The sequence below is a fragment of the Ambystoma mexicanum genome, chromosome 6q (assembly GCF_040938575.1).
Source record: "Ambystoma mexicanum isolate Mex_15411 chromosome 6q, UKY_AmexF1_1, whole genome shotgun sequence".
NCBI classification, from domain to species: Eukaryota; Metazoa; Chordata; class Amphibia; order Caudata; family Ambystomatidae; genus Ambystoma; species Ambystoma mexicanum.
The window spans coordinates 1,106,766,623-1,106,788,688 of NC_090937.1; positions in this window are offsets into that span (position 1 = coordinate 1,106,766,623).

Consider the following 22,066-nt stretch of genomic DNA (forward strand, 5'->3'; position numbering starts at 1 on the left):
AGTCCTGAGAGTCGTCCGAGCTCTACGCTTCTCAATTGAAGAAACGATAGCAGCCCAGCCGGGATCAGCGCCTCCGTGGGAATCAGGTGAGCGTTACATTGAGTGAGAAGATTGGGGATTGTGGGAGCTTTGAGGCGGGCCTGGAGCTGGAGAGAGAGGGTGAGCGAGTATTGGCGAGCATGTAGGGTTTTTGAAGGAGGTTGGAGATGTGATTGGAGAACAGAGTATGAGAAGGGGAGGGAGTGTCCAATGTCAGAGGGGGAGAAGGATTTGGAAAGAGCGTTTGTGAGATATGAGGGGAGAGAGTCGGTGGAGCAGTTCAAACTATATGAATAGAAATGATTGGTGGAGAAGAATATCAAGCAGAGGTGGTTGGGAGTAGAAAGGAGAATGGAGATGTAACATACCAAGAGGAGGATGAACAGGGCAGCCCTGGTTTAAGAAAGCAGGTGCAGGCTCTTATCTAAGAGCAGATGAGGAATGGTTTGACCACTATATGAATCCAAGCTCCCAGCCAATTAGGGGTATGAGTTCAGAGAGAGGAGGTGGACTTTGAAGAGAGAACGAAATTGAGAAGTCAGAGCTGGAGCAGTCAGAAGTCACTGTGTGGACGGAGAGAGTAGATTGGTGGCAGAGGTTGGTGGTGGTTAACAGAACAAGAAGGAGTTTGAATTAGTGATGAGATTAAACAAGCATATTGAGAGGATGAGGTTCAAGGCACAGCGTATCAAGAGGCAGGGTTTGGGAACAAAGAGGAGATCAGTGGTGGAGGATACCAAGGGAAGGAAGTTGGGGGTAATAGCCTGGAGAGTGTGGTGCTGAATATCAAGAGGAGGAGGTGGAATGTAGAAAGAGAGTTGGTTGTGAGAAGGAGGAAGAGTATATACTGAGAAGGTTGGCAGAAAGGAATAGCAGAGAGAGAGGGGACATTTCAGTAAGGGACTGGAGTGTGAGCGAAGCTTGACAAGGAAAGAGGTTGGAGCAAGGGAGGAGCTTGATGAAGAGAGTGATGAGTGAGGAGAAGACAGACTAGCAAAGAGAGTGGACATTAAGAGGTATTTTGCAAAGGTTTAATGACCCCTGCCTTCTGCTGTGCCTCCTTTTAAGGGGGTTCTCTCTTATCTTCGGTTATTTACACACTCTTTACAATGTTTATGAGCTATGCCTAGGTGCAGCATATTTTGCCAGGTTCGTGCAATATCAAATTATATAAACATAAACACATAAACATGAACATCAGAGGGAGGAGGTTATCCAGATAAAGTAGGAAGATTCTAGCTGACCTGGTTGGCCTAAGGCAGGTGACAGTGGCGGGAGAAGAAATGAGCAGGGACAGCGAGCTTACAATAGACTCAGAGAGGAAAAAGGGAAGGGAAGAAAGGAAAGATTCACCACAGGTTCTGACAGGCAAGGGGACCCGCCAAACCAACAATGAAAAGGCACGCTACTCACCAAGCCTGCAATCCAAGAGTTAGAACTGAATGTTAGACTGCTGGGGAAGTTCCACCTAGCCATCCCCCTCCCCAGGCAGACACAACAGACTTTTCAAACTTGGATCAGAGCTGGCTGGAGAGTCTAATAAACAAAGTGGGTACCCTAAAACTCGGGACTAAGACTTTTTGGAACATTTTCTTCAATTGCACCATTAATTGACAGGGTACAGGGACATCAAGAAAACCTACAACATGTGAGAGACTGTGAACTTCTCAAGGGAGAGTGAACTAAGAAATTGGCTCCTAGGGTCCCGCCCTGGAAGAAGGCACCCTGAGAGGTAGAAATCCCTCAGGAGTCTAATTCCTGTAGAGCCCTGGCATTTGATATTTTGACCCACCTTGTCTTAAATCCCCAAATAAATGTTTTTTTAACCCAAACCTCTTAGTCTTGATATTTATTCAACCATCCTCACTATGTAGTTGTATTTGTATTTGTATTTTATTGTTTATATAGCGCTTTACTCCAAAGCCCTTACGTGACAGGGCATTGTGAGTATAACACTGATTTGTGTTTTTATTTTTGTTTTTTCCTCTCCCTAACCAACATGAACAAGGACATAAACATAAACCAACAAAAAATAAAAACACAGAGAGTAATAAACAAACAAAGGGAATAACACCTGAAAAATAAAGCAGCAGATGTAGTTCATAGCTGCACAGATGGTAAACTACGTTGAATACAAGAATATCTAATATAGGTGAAAAAGGATGGGACACAACTCAGCATACAGTTTCCAATAAATCAAAGTAGAGGACGAATAATTAGCAGTACTATCGCTCTGATCCCAGAGTCTCAGCCTAAGTGGGCTGTCATCATCAGCATGTAGTATCTAATGACAAGCTATATATTTTCTGAAATAAAGATTGAAGTGAAGAAAGAGGGGTTGGTGATAAAGTTTTTTTTTTAAAGTTCTAACTTCAGAACATTCAATGACAACTATGGGCTTGGATTGGAAAGGTAGAACATTATTTAGCCTTAAACATACAAACGGCAGTTTCTTCACATTTATTTGAGCTTTGCTTGCACTATCAAAGCTTCGAGTGATCAGATTCTTGCCTCTTCCTCTCAGTCTAAGTTAAGGTAGAGAAAGTCATTTGATAGTGTTAAGATTTCCATTGGGCACTAGAAGAGCACATGCATCATGCACCACTGTCACAGAGGATCAGAACAGCAATGTCCAGCAATCAGTGCTCTTGGTTTGTGTAAGGGTACAGAAGAAGGACCCTGACACAAGGGTGGCATGTTTGGGGCTGTAGACTTTTAATAAGTAATAAAGCAAGAGAACCCCTATCTTTCCTTATTCCTAAGAGGGGTTTGCCTGCCTCAACTAAAGATCTATGGTGACTGTCAGGATGTCTGTTAAAGTATAGGTGTCCACCGTCCTGTGTCAAGAAAACTTTACTTCTGGCCCTTACACTATAAACTAAAGAATAAAGCAGTACTGTTCTGATCCCAGGGGAATGCCTCCCTTCTCTCGCATTCAGTTTCAAATAATAGGCCTGAAGCAATGACTCCCTTCCCCAGGTCACAAAGTTCCAAATAAAAGGCCTGAAGCAATGACTCCCTACCCAGGGCACAAAGTTCCAAACAATATGTGCTTTGTGGGCCAGAAGAATGCCCCACTTCTCCTGGCATTAGAGCTCAGTCTGAACAAAGTTCCAAACAATATTCCCTTTCTCAGTGGGCCAGGAGAATGCATCCCTACTCCTGTCCTTTGGTCTCAGTCTCAAAAAGACCTGGGAGAATGACTCCCTTCCCCAGGGCTGTTGGACCTTCCTCGTGGTCCAAGTTACCAGGAGAATCACTCCCTTCTCCTGGTAATTGTAAAGCAATCTCTTGCAATCATGGAGAATGACTTCCTTACCCTGGTCTTCTCCTGATTAGGTTTCACAATTACAACACCTAACTCTCAGTGTTATGAGGGTCTGCAACACTGGCTTCTCTCTTCTTCCTTGGCCTGGCCGACTTGGTCCACTTCCCTGCCAAGTACTGCCGTGAGGAAGATGAATTGTATCGCTCCCTTGCTTTGGGTCCCTGATCTGTTTCTCTTCTTCTTTGGTTTGGCCCACTTAGTTCAATTCCCTGCCAAGTACTGCCATGACCAATATGACTCGTATCACTCTCCTGGTTTGGGTACCCAGCCCCGGTTTCTCTCCCCTTCTCTTTATGTCCCCTTGGCTGCCTTGCTTGCCAAGTACTGTCCTACTTGTTATCTCTGTACAGGGGTTTTGCCTCCCATACCTTCCAGCCCGTACCAGTCCCCATGCCTCTCCTGTTATCTTTCCTGTTCCTGGGATGCACGCCAGTTCTTCCTGGGGTCTCTCTCCTACTCTGTGTGCTGCACAGGCATCTCTGTGTCTCGGTTCCTTCACCTTGTGGATCTCCTGCCCGGCCCTTGCACCGACAGTGTGGACTCTGCCTCTTATGTTCGTGTCACCGTCTGCCAGCCTCCCATTACTGTCTGGAAGCTGTTTGGGAAAGCAGTCCTGTTGCCCTCTTGACTCCGTGACCAAACTGCTTTTGGCTCTGTCCTGGCCTTCTCTGCATCTCCTTCGTGCTTCCCGGGCTTAATGGCCTCTTGTCCTGGTTGGCTGTGTCTTTCCGACAGGCAGTCCTTTTTGTGTTTATTATGGCATAAAAAGAACCACGCCTCAGGGAAGTGTATACCGCTGCAGTTCCTTCTTGGTACTGCTCTTCTTTGTTCCTGTATCCCACCTCGTCCCGTTAGTTGTATTATCTATGTTTCTGATGTTCGTCTTCGTCTCAGTAGTTCCAAGACCTTGAGGTAGTGTACTTTACAGCAATGCATAGGTCTACTGTCTACAAAGTGGATAGGAGAAGAATGAGAGGCTAGCGTAAGTGGGGGTGTGATGTTCTCATAAGGGTTATACCCCACATGGTTGTCCTTCTCTCCAGGGGGGAAGTCCCACCCTATGAGACCCTCTTGCATTACAGCACTCACAGGGGGTAGCAGCCTCACCTCCCTGGCCTCATGGAAAGGGGTTCACCCTGGGGGGAAGTGACACCATCCAGTGATTCGTCACATGTGTTAAGAATGGTCAGTGCTTCCAGAGCTTAAGTATTTCCTTTCTGGCCATCAAGAGTTTTCTGTATTGCTATAAAAGCACTCCCTGAACAGGGATAAGGCCCTATTTTCTAGCCAATGTAGGGGCTCTACCTGGGAATATTATTTTGTGAGCCTCAATAGTGGCTTCAATTCACCACGATTTTTAGGTTGCAAAACTGGGTTGGCAAGTATGCCTAGAGACGCCAATACCTTCACTTCAGAACCTGTCACTCTAGATATGTACAATGTAGAGTATAATTTGTTGAACACCGCATTAATCCCAACCGGCTCGGGGACCCTGAGCTGCTCACCATTTAATATTTCCACAATGTTTAAGTTTCACTTTTTAATGTTCACTACCCAATCAAGCAACCTACCTGGTCTCTTTACCTCCCCATATCTCTGTACTGGCACTGGCCTGTGTAAACAACAGATCTTTGGTGCTGAGGCTTCATGACTGTATGACATGTGGACCATAGCTATTAATTCCTGCAATCCTTGGCCTTTGGTTTGATCATAACTCATTTGCAGATCCTCCAGCGAACACTTAAATCTAGACACCCTCACCCTAATATCTTTTTAGCACACCCATTTCCATGAAAATAGCTGCCCCACAAATGCACATCATAAATGCTTGTCATGATGCCTGCCCCCGGAAGACCAGACCAGGCCCAGCAGCCCCGGAGCAGGCGTCATGCCACTTGGAGCATGCCCAAAAGCCCCAGTTAGGGGCTGTTTGGATGCAGTCCTGGCGCCTATGGTGCCAGGCTCATAAAGATAAAGTCAGTCCTGGCGCCATGAGCGCTAGGCTCATTATTGATAACTTACCTGAAGCAGACCATGCTGCATACTCACCTGAGGCAGACCATGCTGCTTGAAGACTCAAGCCAAATGAGGCTTAGGAGGGACTATTTTACTGAAGGGACTATTTTGTTACTTGGGTGGGGCTGTGGAAGAATACTTACCTGGATCTTCTTCAAGGCTATTTAAACCACGCCCGGACAGCCACACGTGCTTCGCGTTATTCTGCTTGCTGCAGCGTAACGCTCACCGTGTTTTCAGCAGCTCCAGTCTTCAGCCACACCCGCTTCAGTCCTGGGACTCCTGAAACAAGAAGACAAAAAGGATAAAGGTTAGAACAGGAGTTTTAACTTTAATCCTTACCTGGATCCTGATCCATTTTGCCACGGAACTGAAAGACAGAAGTCTTTGAAGCATTGCTTCGCATTCCTACGGCGCCGCGCTGAACTCACCTGCTTGGCGGTACTTCAGCATTCCATCACGCTCTCTCCATCTCGCGGCCGCCCTCCGACACCTAAGGAGATAAAGACAGCAAGGTGAGTAAGGGGACTCTGTAAGGCCATACAACCTACCCCCAAGGATTTACCTGATTTACCACGGGAGGTACTCACCTCATTTCGGCTCGGCGCAGTCAACTCTGCTTCATCACCGTACCCCGGCCTCTAAGGGAAAAAACACAATAGACTTACCTGAATCGTACCGAGTGCCATTTGGAAATCTTCGAGTGGATTAATCGGCAACTTGCAAGGAATCGGACAGAGTGAAGAGCAGACATTTGAACTCTTATGAACAATTGGACTTTAGAGTCAATACTCACTTTGATATTTATTTAATGTGTTACAGTTTAAATTAATAAACTTTACACATATCTAGAAACATGAAATCAGAAAAATTCCATACATCACAATTCGTCAATACTGGAACTCACCAATTCCTCTACGCCAGTGAAGTAACTGGTCATCAACGCGCCCCTGCGGTCGACGCAGGATGGAGAGCTCATCCTTCCAAACCATCAGGTGAGACTAAGGAGGGGACACCAAGACTGATCAGTGGGAAGACAACGGGAGTGGGGATGGTGGGTTGACACTCAATTCCACGGGTGGTTAATTCCTCTTCTCTTTTGCAGAAGAATATTCTTGCGAGCCAGACAAACTAGGCTGAGCAGGCCAGTCCAGTCAGTCATCTCGGCGCTACAAGTCACGCTGGTGGAAGTAACAGCGGCCCAGTTCCGGTCGACGCCCCCGTGGGAACCAGGTGAGCGTAACAGAATGCGAAGCCTACCCACAAATACCCACCTGGGCGTCATGGAGACCTCGGACACTGATCAGTTGGCCCAATTATTAGGGGAATTAAGGGCCGAAGTGCATTCCGCCCGCCAAGAAACCAATGCCCTCAGGAGGGAACTGATAGTGTCAAAAGAACGAACTGATGAGTTGGCCAGACAACTATTACAGAGCCAGGCTGGACAAACACCTCTACCAGGACTTGGGGCAAGTCCAGCTCCTGTACCACCGAGTAACCCGGTGCAGATAAATTTACCTGGAGCCGTTCCTTTGGCTCCACCTGAACGCTTTGCCGGAGACCCAAAAAGGTTTGCTACATTCATGAATCAATGCCGCTTGCACTTTTTATGTAGACCTGGAGCTTTCCCAAACGATCAGGCCAAGGTAGCCTTTGTACTGTCATATATCAGCGGCAGTGCGGCGGATTGGTCCATTCCACTAGTTAACCAGGATGACCCGATTCTTCGAGATTTCCAGGGTTTTCGAACAAGCATGGAAAGACTATTCGCCCGACACTCCCGAGGACAGGCTTTGGACAACGAACTTTTATCCCTAAGTCAAGGTAACCAGGATCTTTTATCTTACATTGCAACTTTCAATAGATTAGTAGTGGAAACAGAATGGCCTGAAGCCAAGCGAATCACATTATTCCATCGAGGACTTCGAGGAGAACTCAAAGATGTTTTGGCCCAAATCGTGAACCCGCCTCAAGACTGTGCTGAATATATAGATCTAGTGGTCCAGCTCGATCACAGGCTTCAAACCAGGAAGGCTGACCGAACCATGTTTGAGAATAGGGTGTTGGTTAAAACCCACGTAAGCTCCAAGGGAGTAGATGTCTCAAAACCAATGCAAATCGGGGGGGTTAAAGGACCCCTAACCCAAAAGGAGAGAGATAGAAGACGGCAACTGCAATTATGTTTATATTGCGGAACTGCTGGTCATTTTCTTCGGAACTGCCCTGTAAAACCACCCAAGAAAGTTATAGGAGCAGCAGACGAAAACCATGTGAAATCTGACTCGGGAAACGACTACGCCCGGCAAGCGTAGAGGTCTGCTTGCCGAGCTTAAAGAAGGACACTCTGACCTCGCATTTCACCATACCCATGGTCCTTGTAGATCCAGAGCAGCCATCACGCATGCACGCGGTAAAGGCGTACGTAGACAGTGGAGCCATAGGAAATTACTTGGACTGGGAATTGACTACCAGGATGAATCTATCTCTCACCCGCAAGACCACGGCCGATGTTGTCACCAATGTAGATGGAACGGAAATCGCCTCTGGACCCGTAACTCATTCCACTGCAGAGATGACATTGCTGAGTCAAGATGGCCATCGAGAGGCTATGATGTTTGACTTAATCAAGGCCCCACAGTTTCAGCTGATACTGGGGATACCTTGGTTGGAAAAACATAATCCCTGTATTGATTGGCGAGAGAAGAGACTAACCTTCCCAGAATGTGCTCACACCTGCTACCCAAGGAAAACTCAAAACTCAGTCCTGGCCCCAGTAATTCCAGTAGCCATGCAATTACCTGTTGAATACCAAGACTTTCAGGATGTCTTCCAAAAGGAACAGGCAAACACCTTACCACCTCACAGATCGTATGATTGTCAAATAGATCTTGGACCTGGAGCACAACCACCTTGCAGCAGAATCTATGCCCTTACGGAACCCGAAAATCTTCATTTGCGCCAGTACCTAGACCAGTACCTTGCTAATGGCTTCATTCGCCCGTCCAAATCCCCTGCATCTTCAGCTTTGTTCTTCGTATCGAAAAAGGAAGGCGACCTTAGAACATGTATAGACTACCGCGCACTGAATCAGATAACCATCAAGAATCGATACCCACTGCCTTTGATCCCAGAACTACTAGACCAGGTGAAGGACGCTTGTATATACATGGAACTAGACCTTCGGGGGGCATATCATCTGGTACGTGTCAAAGAGGGTGACGAATGGAAGACTGCTTTTCGGAACCAAGTACGGACTATTTGAGTACCAGGTGATGCCCTTCGGACTATGCAATGCACCAGCAGCCTTCCAGTTCTTCATGAACGATGTCCTCCGAGAGCTTATCGACGTTTGTGTGGTCGTTTACATCGACAACATCTTAGTATACTCTTTATCAGAATCTGAGCATGTAAAACACGTCCGGGCAGTCCTAGAGAAGTTATGCCAGCATAAATTATATGCTAAACTGGAAAAATGCATCTTCCACACTACGGAAGTGGAATTCCTTGGATTTATTCTGACCCCGAGAGGAATCCGGATGGATACACGAAAAGTGGATGCCATTCTTAATTGGCCTTCACCAAGTTCAATCAAAGGAGTTCAAAGCATGCTTGGCTTTGCCAATTTCTACCACAGGTTTATCCCGGACTTCTCGCACATTGTACATCCCATCACAACACTATTGCGAAAAAACAAACGCTTTGTGTGGACAGAGGAAGCCGAGAACACCTTCCAAGAGTTAAAAGCTAAATTCACATCTGCTCCCATATTAAGACACACGCGCCCCGAGCTTCCCTACATAGTGGAAACAGATGCATCCAGTTCAGCCATGGGAGCAGTCCTTTCCCTAAAGGATCCCGAAACTAACCAGCTTCACCCAGTGGTGTTTTGGTCAAGAAAATTTTCAGCCCCCGAATTAAACTATGCCATAACCGACAAGGAGCTGCTGGCCATCAAGTCCGCCTTCAAGGCTTGGCGGCACTATCTACTGGGTGCCAGACATACCATAACGGTCATCACCGATCACCGCAACTTACAATACCTAAAGACAGCCAAAGCCCAATCTTCGCGCCAACTCCATTGGGCATTGTTCTTCGCCGATTTTGATTTTGTAATAACCTATCGACCAGGTTGTAAGAATGGTAAAGCAGACGCCTTGTCCCGAATTGGAATGGGAGAAGCAGAAATAACTTCAGAACCCGTACCCATAATTCCGGAACAGAGAATCCTTGGCCTGACTTCCATACAGACACTGGAGAACATTCAAAACAAGATCCACCAACTCTTTGATTCCGTTGCCCTACAGGACTGTGCAAAGAAAGGTCCAGAGTACTCTGTCATCGATGATTTACCTTATTACCAAGGCCGGCTATTTTTACCGCAAAAGGAACTACAGGAACTTGTCATTTCCCATTACCATGACACCTTAATAGAAGGGCATCCGGGTATTGCAAAAACCGAAGCTAAAATTAGGAAGCAATTTTGGTGGCCTATCTGGCGAAAGGATGTCAAGTCATTTGTCATGTCTTGTGGCATTTGCGCACAAAATAAAGGGCAAAAGAAAAAACCTGCTGGATTATTGCAACCATTAGACATATCACCTACCCCTTGGCATACCTTATCATTAGACTTCATCACGGATTTACCCCCGTACCAAGGTTACAATACCATTCTAGTTATTGTAAATCTTTTTTCTAAAATGGCCCACTTCATTCCTTTAAAAGGGATACCTTCAGCTTCAATCCTGGCCAAGGAATTCCTTGAAAATGTTGTCCGCCTGCATGGCTTTCCTTCAGTGTTAATTTCAAATCGGGGCAGTCAATTCATTTCACATTTTTGGAGGAAATGCTGCCAACTGGCACAAATTGATGTTAGGCTTTCGACCAGTCACCACCCTCAGACCGACGGTCAAACGGAGAGGACCAACCAGACTCTTGAACAGTACCTCCGTTGTATGCTACATCAGTCTGAGGGGAATTGGAAAGACATTCTGTGGATCACGGAGTATGCATACAATAATTCCGTACACTCAGGAACTGGACAAAGTCCTTTTTTCACCAATTATGGGCACCATCCTCGAACCTCGGATTTGGACTCACCCCAGCATTTAGAGATGCCCGCAGTGGACCATCTCCACGCTGTTATTACACAAGCCTTTAAAGAAACAACCATCCATTTGCAAAAGGCTAAGGAAAAATACAAAAAGGATGCGGATCAGCACAGAAGTGAATCTCCTCAATACCAAATAGGGGACCAAGTATGGTTAGCCACTAAGCACTTACCACTCAAGGGGACTCGGACCTTTAACCCCAGGTATTTGGGACCTTTTTCTGTTAAGGCAATTATTAACCCAGTGGCCGTCAAGTTGGACCTACCTGCTCATATGCGAATCCATCCCGTTTTCCACGTGTCTCTTTTGAAGCCAGTGCAACCAGGAACAAGGCTAACCACTCCACCTGAACCTATCCTCATAGACGGGGAGCCCGAGTTCGAAGTCAAGAATATTTTGGACTCAAAAAGAGTGAGATCAAAACTCTTTTACCTAATTGACTGGAAAGGTTATGGTCCACAGGAAAGGTCTTGGGAACCTAGTGACCACGTGCATGCACCTCGTTTAGTGAAGAGGTTCCATCGGGAATTTCCAGACAAACCACGGCCAAGGGGGAGAACGACTTTAGGAGGGGCCTTGAGGGGGAGTGCTGTCATGATGCCTGCCCCTGGAAGACCAGACCAGGCCCAGCAGCCCCGGAAGCAGGCGTCATGCCACCTGGAGCATGCCCAAAAGCCCCAGTTAGGGGCTGTTTGGGTACAGTCCTGGCGCATATGGCGCCACGGTTCATAAAGATAAAGTCGGTCCTGGCGCCATGGGCGCCAGGCTCATTATTGATAACTTACCTGAAGCAGACCATGCTGCATACTCACCTGAGGCAGACCATGCTGCTTGAAGACTCAAGCCAAATGAGGCTTAGGAGGGACTATTTTACTGAAGGGACTATTTTGTTACTTGGGTGGGGCTGTGGAAGAATACTTACCTGGATCTTCTTCCAAGGCTATTTAAACCACGCCCGGACAGCCACACGTGCTTCGCGTTATTCTGCTTGCTGCAGCGTAACGCTCACCGTGTTTTCAGCAGCTCCAGTCTTCAGCCACGCCCGCTTCAGTCCTGGGACTCCTGAAACAAGAAGACAAAAAGGATAAAGGTTAGAACAGGAGTTTTAACTTTAATCCTTACCTGGATCCTGATCCATTTCGCCACAGAACTGAAAGACAGAAGTCTTTCAAGCATCGCTTCGCATTCCTACGGCGCCGCGCTGAACTCACCTGCTTGGCGGTACTTCAGCATTGCATCACGCTCTCTCCATCTCGCGGCCGCCCTCCGACACCTAAGGAGATAAAGACAGCAAGGTGAGCAAGGGGACTCTCTAAGGCCATACAAGCTACCCCCAAGGACTTACCTGATTTACCACGGGAGGTACTCACCTCATTTCGGGTTGGCGCAGTCAACTCTGCTTCATCGCCGTTCCCCCGGCCCCTAAGGGGAAAAACACAATAGACTTACCTGAATCTTACCGAGTGCCATTTGGAAATCTTCGAGTGGATTAATCGGCAACTTGCAAGGAATCGGACAGAGTGAAGAGCAGACATTTGAACTCTTATGAACAATTGGACTTTAGAGTCAATACTGGAACTCACCAATTCCTCTACGCCAGTGAAGTAACTGGTCATCAACGCGCCCTGTGGTCGACGCAGGATGGAGAGCTCATCCTTCCAAACCATCAGGTGAGACTAAGGAGGGGACGCCAAGAGTGATCAGTGGGAAGACAACGGGAGTGGGGATGGTGGGTTGACACTCAATTCCACGGGTGGTTAATTCCTCTTCTCCTTTGCAGAAGAATATTCTTGCGAGCCAGACAAACTAGGCTGAGCGGGCCAGTCCAGTCAGTCATCTCGGCGCTACACGTCACGCTGGTGGAAGTAACAGCAGCCCAGTTCCGGTCGACACCCCCGTGGGAACCAGGTGAGCGTAACAATGCTTCCCACAGAGTTGCCACCTGCGCAATGAAACCTACATTCATCTCACTAATTCTTTAATTGCAGAAGCAATATCATTCTTAAACATTCGGTTCAAATGGGCCTGAGACTTGAACTGCCAAGTGGAGAATCTTTATTTGTTGCCTGCGAGATTTATCATATATTTCAGGGGACTATGGTCTGACAGAAGGAACCAAAATCATACATGCCTTAACCCAGTGAACGGCTGAGTCATGAACATTGCAATGGTTGGTAAATTCTCTAGAGGCTAGATATATAAAGCACCATACATGGAGCATATCAACAACCATAAAAATGTTCTAGTCTACTATTGTAGCTTTAGTCTCACGAACAATCCGCTGTGGTGTCCAGAAGCACCTTAAAATCCCCTATGCAAAGAATTAGAGAGTCTAGGTGAGCAATGAGGGAAGGAGCTAGGGCTTGGAAGAAAAGGAGCGATTCAATATTAGGAACATAGACATTGAGTACAAATACTTTCCGTCCAGATAATACTCCTGCAACTCCCACATATGCTCATTGGACAGAAATCTAACGATTTGTGAAAGAAGACGGAAATGCACCTGGCATAAGAGGAATATGATGCCAAGTATCTGTGCTTGCCGCAGAATGGGATCACTGTTTTGAGTCACAACCAGGTGGCTTTCTTGTAGGAAGACCACTTGTACCGTAGGTCTGGCTGCATACACCGGCTTTTTTCCAAATGTCTTGCCATCAATGAACCCACGCATATTCCATGTCATAAATGTCACATGAAGACAATGAATATGTATAGGTCGTTAACACTTTCCCATTACCACACAAACCAAGGGCCTGCCTGTGCTATTCATCAAGTATTTGATATCTATGTAGCTGCACAGAACTTCCCATTTAAATAAACCACAGTATCTCAATACACAACAATACAAACTTCGCAAACTCCCACACCCACCCAAAATGCGCACCCCAACATGACAGTGGCTAATCCCCATACACATATAACATTGTGTCGGAGGCGGCCTCTGCTTTGTGCTTGTGCTTGTGTGGACGAAGCGAACGGAGCATTGGGGTGCAGCTTGACACGTTGCAGGGTTCTTTCCTCTAACCGCCGAACGCGGACTGAACACGGCTCCGCTCGCAGCTCGCAGCTTTGCCCGCGGCTCCGTTTCCTGGTACAGCAGTATCAACTAAGAACTGGCGTTTTCCTCTGTGTTCTTTTGCCCACGGGAGCCACCGCGGCAGTGCAGCAACGGCGCAACGGCGGAACGACTGCTACGCGGCCCTGTGTTTCTACCAGCTGGCTTTTTCTTGGGCAAAGGCCCCTTCAAGGCGCTGCAGGAGGTGAGTGGAGAGCTGGGAGCGTGTGCCTGCGGGCTGCTTGTCACGCTTTCTGGCTTATCTGGCTCTTACCCTGTGACCACTCCTTCTGTCACATTCTGCACAATAATTTGTCAGCGCAGCACAATTATAGTGCTAAATTAGACAACATCATATACCTGATACCTGATGAGAGACCTTGCTTCCTGCTGACCCTTGTTGTGTGTAATCCTTACTTACTTTGGCTTGTGTGGTTCAGGGGTGCAGTACTTGGGTCTTGCATTACTGTACCCTTTTGGCTCATTAGAGCAGAAGCTGCAAGTCACATTTAACTTGGCCCATAGGCCACACTCCCAGGAGACTGTGGGCTTAGGCCTTTGATCCTGGGTGACTTGATACTCTGACTTTTGATCAATTCTCCGCTCTTTGGGTGTGAGGATTTAGTTAGACAGCCCCTGAGGCTTGTGGTTCACCTTTCCCTCACATTTCGGGGTTGAAGGGAATAACAATCTCCTCTCATTAACTCGTATACTCATCATCTAACTCTGTACGGGAAAGGACCCTTCCTCTGAATAGATAACCTTGGTGGCCGTTGACCTTTTTCCTTACCCTGATATGCAGGAGGGGAAAAAGTCCTCCCATTCGAGCTACAACCTGCGGAAAACCAAGACCCTACCTCTAGAGGAGAATATGGAGACTCACATGAAGGGTGGCAAGCCTAAGAAGAAGGCGAAACATGCCAAGCCAGTGGACCAAGGTGCTATCACTGAGTTCTTTCCAGTAAATCCTCCTCCGGAAACAAACTCAACTACTATCGAGGAAACCGCAGTCCCAGGTTCTAATGGCAGCACGCTAATGAATACTACCAATTTCGACGATATTGATAATAATTCCCTCTTAGACCTGTGCCTAAATATCCAGAGAGGGATGGCATCTCACACCCCTCTGACGACAATAAGCGGCTCATTATCCCATAACATAAGCAATATGAGCACTCCTCCTGGACTACATAACTCCATTGGAAGCAGCAGACGTCTGCTTCCCCTAATTTAGCAATGGCATCTATGGAGGATGCACCAGACAAAGAGGATGTGGATCTGGACTGCCAACATCCTGGCTCAACCGAGATTGCTGAACTACAGTCATCAGTTGCTGCCCTACAATTTGCACTCAAGATTTTACTTCAAATGTCAGGTCGTATCCTGACTAACACTAACACCCTTACCATGACACTAGACCAGAAGGAGCATCTTCGCGAAGAGGTGGAAGCTAATCTATCTGACGCCTTACACATTGTGGAAGGAAGTGACGACCAGGATAATATGGAAGGTGCTGTAGCTAAGCCATCAGAAATCATAATCAGTGTTGGAGACTATGATGCACCCCAAGAGAATGCTGATGACCCTGAGACGACACAAAGCCCTTACGTTTTCTTCTCATGGAAGCAGCGTAGACTGGCGAGGAAGGCGCTAAAAAATATAAAATACAAAATAAGTGCCTCACCCCCTCTTGCTGAGCCACGGTCAGGGCTAGATATATGCTCAAAAAAGCTAAGAAGAGACTAGCCAGAACAGCTGCACTGGGGCCAACGTTTAAAGGTTCCCTCGCTGGGTGGCTGGTGCCTGAAGATAAACCCATTAGTCCGGATGCGGACAAGGACTTTTTGAAAGACTTAGACTTGGACGAGGACCTTTTGAAAGACTTGGACCCAGATCTGGAACCTAGTTCACCAGTAGGCACTGAACTACCATCAGCACCCGCACAAGAGGGAAATCTATCGGTGCCTGCACGTCCTGAACCTGGGAATGACCCTAAAGACACCAATGTGAACCGCATCTGCTTCATTACGAACCTTTATAAGAGTGGCAAAAACACTTGGCTTGCGCGATCTGAGCTATTAGTCAGACTCTATTGTATTCCCCAACTTCGAGTATTGAAATCAGACGACTTTATGTTTGTAGAACCTCTGTCAGGTCCGAACCCTAACGTCTCTGCCTTACATTGTATTCTTTTGTCAACAGCACGGCTGATCAGGAAATACAAAGAAGAACTTAGGGCCGTTGATGTAGACATCGATGTGGACCTGAACGAAGTTGATCTAATATTGGCCCTGATGATACTGCAGTCCCAGTTTCCACCCTTAATTGTCTTAAGCAAGCGGATGTGAAAAATCTTGAACTCGCTGAAGTTCAACAAGTCTTAAAATGGCTAATGGAATCCCTCCCAGGGGTTCTACACAATCATTGAGCCTTTTCTTTTCTCACTTGGAACTGCAGAGGTTTTGCCGATTTATTGAGGTCAGAGGGCTCCGTTGACCTTATTTGTAAACATAGCTGCATTTGTCTTCAAGAAACCTGGGCAATGGACCCTCTGTTATGGGATGGTTTTGTTGTATATCAGTCTTTCGCAAAACAGGGTATAAGGGGCCGCCCTTTTGGCGGTTTACTCATCAGGGTGGTAAACACAGTGGTTTCCCGAAGGGTCCACTGTGAATTTGAGGACTACCTCATGGCAGTGGAGGTTGAGTATGAAGAGGAAAGCTGCTTTATTAGGTTTCTCCTTGTTAACCTCTACAATCCACCAGGAGCTGCTACTAGAGAACCCTTACAAGAAGCATTACAGGTCCTAATGTCATCTTGGTCAATGAAACCTGTTAATACCGCAGTGACGGTCATGGGGGACTTCAACTGCCACATGACAGGGGAGGGTCTTGTATCATTTAACCCTAACCTCAGTACAACCTGTCTAATGACCCACGAGAAAAGGGAGGCTGAAGGGTTGGGATGGTTACAACTGTTTTCCTTCTGGGATCTTGAGATGATTAATGGCCGCACGCCCGGTAATAGGCCGGGGAAACATACCTGGACAAACGGGTGTGCTGCCAGCACTTTGCACTACATATTCATGTGCCCCGAGATGTAGACAAAAGTTGCTGACATGAAAGTGATCAACAATAACTGGAGTGATCATACGATGCTCCAATGCCTTCTCCGATTGCCAAGTCATACCACTCCCATTCTGAATATTGGCAGGATTAATACTAATAGTGCAAGCTCAAGAATTGTATGGTCAGAAAAAAACATTAGATCAGCTACGGAAGCCCTCAAATACACTCCCTCTGTAAACTCTCTGGATTTCAACAGCATGTCCGTCAATGCCATTGAAAAATGGATTCTGGCATTTTCTGGAAAACATGCTGTAGCTAAAGTGAGCTATATGCTAAGAACAGAGGGCGTTAGTCGCCCCTACAACAAAGAAATCAGAGATGTTAAGAGAGGGCTGAGAGCGGAAATTCATAGCATTAAGACCTTGAATTTACCCGCCGCCCTTTACTGCGAGAGGATTAGAAAAGCCAAAAACAGTTATAAAACGAACATTAAGCATATAAAAAAGGCTGAGAGAAATATTGCCTACCAAAGATTGATACTGACTATCTGCTCTAGGAACTCTCACAGCATTTGGTCCCTGCTGAATGTGACTAGGGAGAAAGGTAAGGCCAACTAGTCAACCAAATTAGTGAGGAGACCTGGGTAAAATTTTTAGAAGAACGTAACTATGGGGAGAGTGAGTCTCTTAATATATCCCTGTCTAAGGCCCCTACTTACCCGCCCTTTGAAGTTTCCCCTGTGGTCATTTGGAATAAAATTAAAACTCCTAAATCCTCAAGAGCGCCTGGCCCGAACGGGCTGGCTAACGTAGTGATTATGAACTACCCCGAATTTTGGACGGAGGTGTTCACAGTTCTCTTTGAAAAGGTCTTAGCGGAGGGGAGAATCCCGCACTCTTGGCAAACAGCAATCCTCATCCCCATCTTCAAAAAGGGCAATCGTGCCGATCCCAATAACTATAGGCTCCTATCCATGTTGGATATATCAGGTAAACTTTTTGCTTCACTGTTGTTTAGCAAAATACAGAAATGGGTTGATGAGGCCAACATACTCAGTAAATTCCAGAGTGGATTTCGGCGGGATTACTCCACCTCACACAACCTTATGCTGATGGACATATTTCGTACACAGGCGCTCTCTAAGGGGCAGCCTCGTTTGTATGCCCTTTACATTGACTTTAAGGCTGCTTTTGATTCCATCCCCAGAGATAGGTTGTGGCTGAAACTTGAAGCATTGGGATGTCCGGAAGGTCTCTTGTACTACCTGAGACTCCTGCACCAAAACACTACTGCCCGTCTAAGGCTAAACCAAGAAGGCAGCATGACTAAAAAAGTGATCCAAAACAGGGGGGTAAAGCAGAGATGTGTTACTGCACCCCTGATTTACAACCTCTACGTATATGACATCCCGGCAGTACTAGCCGAAACTGACAATTGCCCACCAAAAATTGGCGAGGCGCCTTGTACTGTACTAGCATACGCTGATGACCTGGTAGTATTTGACAACACCATCAGTGGGTTACGGCGTTCTGCTACCAGCTTATGGGAATATGCTAGCATGAATGGTTTGACCATTAATTTAGACAAGAGTAAAGTGCTCAGATTCACTGGGAAAAGAGCTTCCCGAGTTAACTTGATGGTGGGTAAAACAAATATACCTTATGCTCCCTCCTATCGGTATCTCGGAGTTGAAATTGAGCCCAATGGCGATTACCATTTCTGCAGACAAGGTCGCAAAATCAGGGCAGCGCAAGTTACTGCACTGATTGCTGCATTCTCAAATAAGCAGGGCGGTTTTACGCTTTGGGGGACTCGGCACCTGTATATACAAGTGTTCATACCCATGATCACCTACGGCCTTGAAGCCCTCCTCTCGTTTGACTTAGCTTGGCTCCAAGTGATGGAAGGTAAATTCTGGCGTCGGATATTGGGGTTGTCCCCAGGAGTACCTATGGCTTTGATAAGACTGAAATTGTGTCTCCCATCACTAAAAGCCACAATACTCAAAAGGAGAGCCGGATTCTACCTCCAAATGACTAGTTGTTGCTTAAACCCTCTATTGTCTGTGATACATCAAGAGGTGGTCAAAAAACACCCCACTTCACCCCTATTTAAATCAATGATTACATTTCTTGCTGACATAGGCTGGATACATAGAGGGGCAGCTTATACTAAGGAAGTACATAAAGCACTTGGAAAAAGGGTGGACCTTTGGGATTGGCTTGAGAACTTTTCACACTTGAGTACTCTAAAGAGCTATCATTTCATCAAATACCGATTGTACACCTACATGAAGCCCCAAGCTTATTTGAACCTCTGCCCTACGAAAAGACTCAGACGTTTTATCACCCTATTTAGATTGGAACTACTACCTACTCTGAGGATCGTGGGAGCCAGGGAAAATATCCCAGTCCCTGAGTGAGTTTGTTACCTTTGCAAGTCACCTGAATGCTTGGAGACAGCAAAACATCTTCTAACGGAATGTCGGTCACTAACTAGCACAATACTACTGCACCTTGGTGAATTTGTACATAACCCCCAATCTATCTGCGAAATGCCTTTTTGGCTATATTGTACAAATACTTGTAACATACACTTGTTTATAGCCGATTACAATGTATGGCTAAAAATCGAGCTAAATCTGGGCCCGTTGATTTGAGCAACCTGTGACCCGCAATGAGAAGAAAATATAGGCCAGTGTGGACTTGTTGTTGGCACATCTCGCATTTTAGCTGTATACATGAGCATATTATCATTTATAGTGCATAAGGCTGCACAGCATTTTGGGTCAAGTCAATAATAATGATATTGCTCATCCTCATTCTGATATAATTTTTTTTTATTTTTTTTCTCTTTCTTTCTTCTTCTTTTTTGTATATTTCTTTTGCTTGTATATTTGTGTACATTTGTTGAATATCACTCGTGTACTGTTATTAATGATATCAATGAAAACTGTTTTATTATGTGTAAAGTTTGAATTTACTTTCAATCTACATCACATTAAAGAATAAATAAATAAATATAACATTTGGGAACTTCAGGGGTACCACATGCGCAAACATAGAGTCCCCTCACCTCACTGACCACGCCCTCTCAAAATTAGAAAATCTTCAATATGGTGATACATGCTTTTATATGTAAAGGAATGATTACATTCTGTCACAAATTTAGACCACACTGCCCCTTCACATAATATTTGCCTTCTGCATCGTTCAGACTTGATCACCACCTCTATCAGTAGCAGTAATATAGTCACAGTGGTGGTGATTAGGGGTGTACCGAATAGTAGATTTAAGTATTCACCGAATACTGAATAGTTGGACAAGTAATCGTCATGGGCCAAATACAGAGTCCAGTAGTTGCCTTTTTAATCAAAAAAAGTTATGCAGACAAGAAAGAGAAACACTTTGTACATTAAAAAAACACTTTAAAATATGTATATCTATTCGTAATTGCATTTCTTTTCTTTGTTGTCTACAGAAGATGTTTCTGTAAATCATGAAAGGAAGACATTATCAAAAAATAAACTGTTCAATAACAGCACAGTTGGTATTTTTGTGCATTTATGGGTGTCGCTTGTTGGGCTTGAGAGGGGAGACTGGGATGCGTCTACTTTTACTTTCAAATGTTCTTTTTCGCCTGCCCATCATTAGGCTTCTGGTTCCAGCAAGGCACTAAAACACAAAAGGAGTGATTGCAGCAATTATCTGATTGCTGAAGTGCTACTAAATACAAACATTTGGATGCTAAGCCATGCGTTCTACCTGTAGAACTGAATGGGGTAGAGGCATTTGAAAAATGTCTTTTCATTAATCGATAGTATTTTTATTTCTTTTTCAAATGGGGTATGTTTGTGGTGTTTTAGGGCTCAGTAAAAGACACTGGATAAACAATATGTAGTGAATGCTGAGTCCTTCATGATTCTCGTCTGACCCTGTAGGGAAATTACATTAATGATTTTCAGATCTTTAGCTGGCATGTGCATATTTATTTTACTTATTTGTTTCACTTGAAAATCGATTTTGTCTAATGTTTCTCAATTGGAAACATGTGTATCCTTGTCTTTATTACACACATATCCCTCTTTTTTAACTCTCTAATGTTGGGAGGAATATTTCTGATGCCATAGACTGGGACATTTTAGTTAAATAAATATAGCAACGTTCTTTAGTAAAATCTGTTACATTTAGTCAATTCAGTGAAAACTAATTTTGGCGTGGAATTTATTTTAACCTATGTTTCGATATTGCAAGCACATCCCTGCTGTAGGCACACTTCCCATTGAGCCATCTTATTTGCTTCATTACCTTGACCTGCAGGATGAATACAGTTCTTTGCTGCAGGCACTCTACCTCCTGAGCTATTGTACTCAGCGTTTGGAACTTCCTTGTATCTCTGCAACAGTTATATTAATCCACTTAATTATATCACTTGGATTGGGAATTGGAGGAATTGGAAACTGTAACTTTCAGATTGCTCACACAGGGAATCAGCAAATCAATAAGGTCCTAAAGAAAATATCATTTACTGATAGCGACTTCATACATTTGTGTTCAAGCTCAGTGGCTTTGAACTGAAAAATACAGGGAGATCAGAGATACATTCAAAATATTGAGAGTTTTGCTTCAGGTCACCCCTCCCCAGCAAACAACCAGATGAAAGTCTGTCTGTCCAGCACATGAAGGGCAGGGAGTTTGTGTGCACTTTCACACCTCTGCTCTGCCTGTACTCAATCAAAAAAGTGACAGAAGCATTTGTTTAATGTTCCTTTTAAAGCATAAACATGACATGCCTGAGTCAAAGCAGTACTTAATGTGTTTTGTAGGGGAAACGTTTTGGGTGGCTTTCGAGTGATAAGTATTCAGCTGAAGACGAACATCTCATTTTTAGCTAGAATTCGGCTGAATACTTGCTTGAAGCCGAATTTCAGTACACCCCTAGTCGTGATCAACCGGATAGTGGATGTACATAAAAACTCACAAATGGGACCGGGTCCAGCGGGGCCGTAATGACCCAGCAATGGCCCATTCCTGGGCGTCGGTTTTACCGGCACGGCTACCGCCGGTATCGTAATGAGGCCCAGTGTTTTTACCAAGATGTTTGTGCAGTATGTGTCTTTTAAGTCTCTGATTCAGCCATCTCTATACACATATGAGCTTCCATATTCGTGTGGTAAAATCATTCAAATTACGTTGGATAGCATCAAGCCTACTAAGCACACCACCAATTTTGGTGCCAAAGTCGCTATGCCCGGACTTGAGTCTGCCATGATCTCTCCCAACATAGTAGCTGGTATCTACGCCACAGCGCCCTCAGCATCAGTCATCATAAACCCCTCACCTTCCTTAATATGACTTTTGGAGGCTGTGTCCAGAGCTCAGTTGGGCCCATGGAGCTGAAGCGCTTGTCTATCAACTCACAACTCTCTGGCTGATAGCAAGAGGCCGCCCAC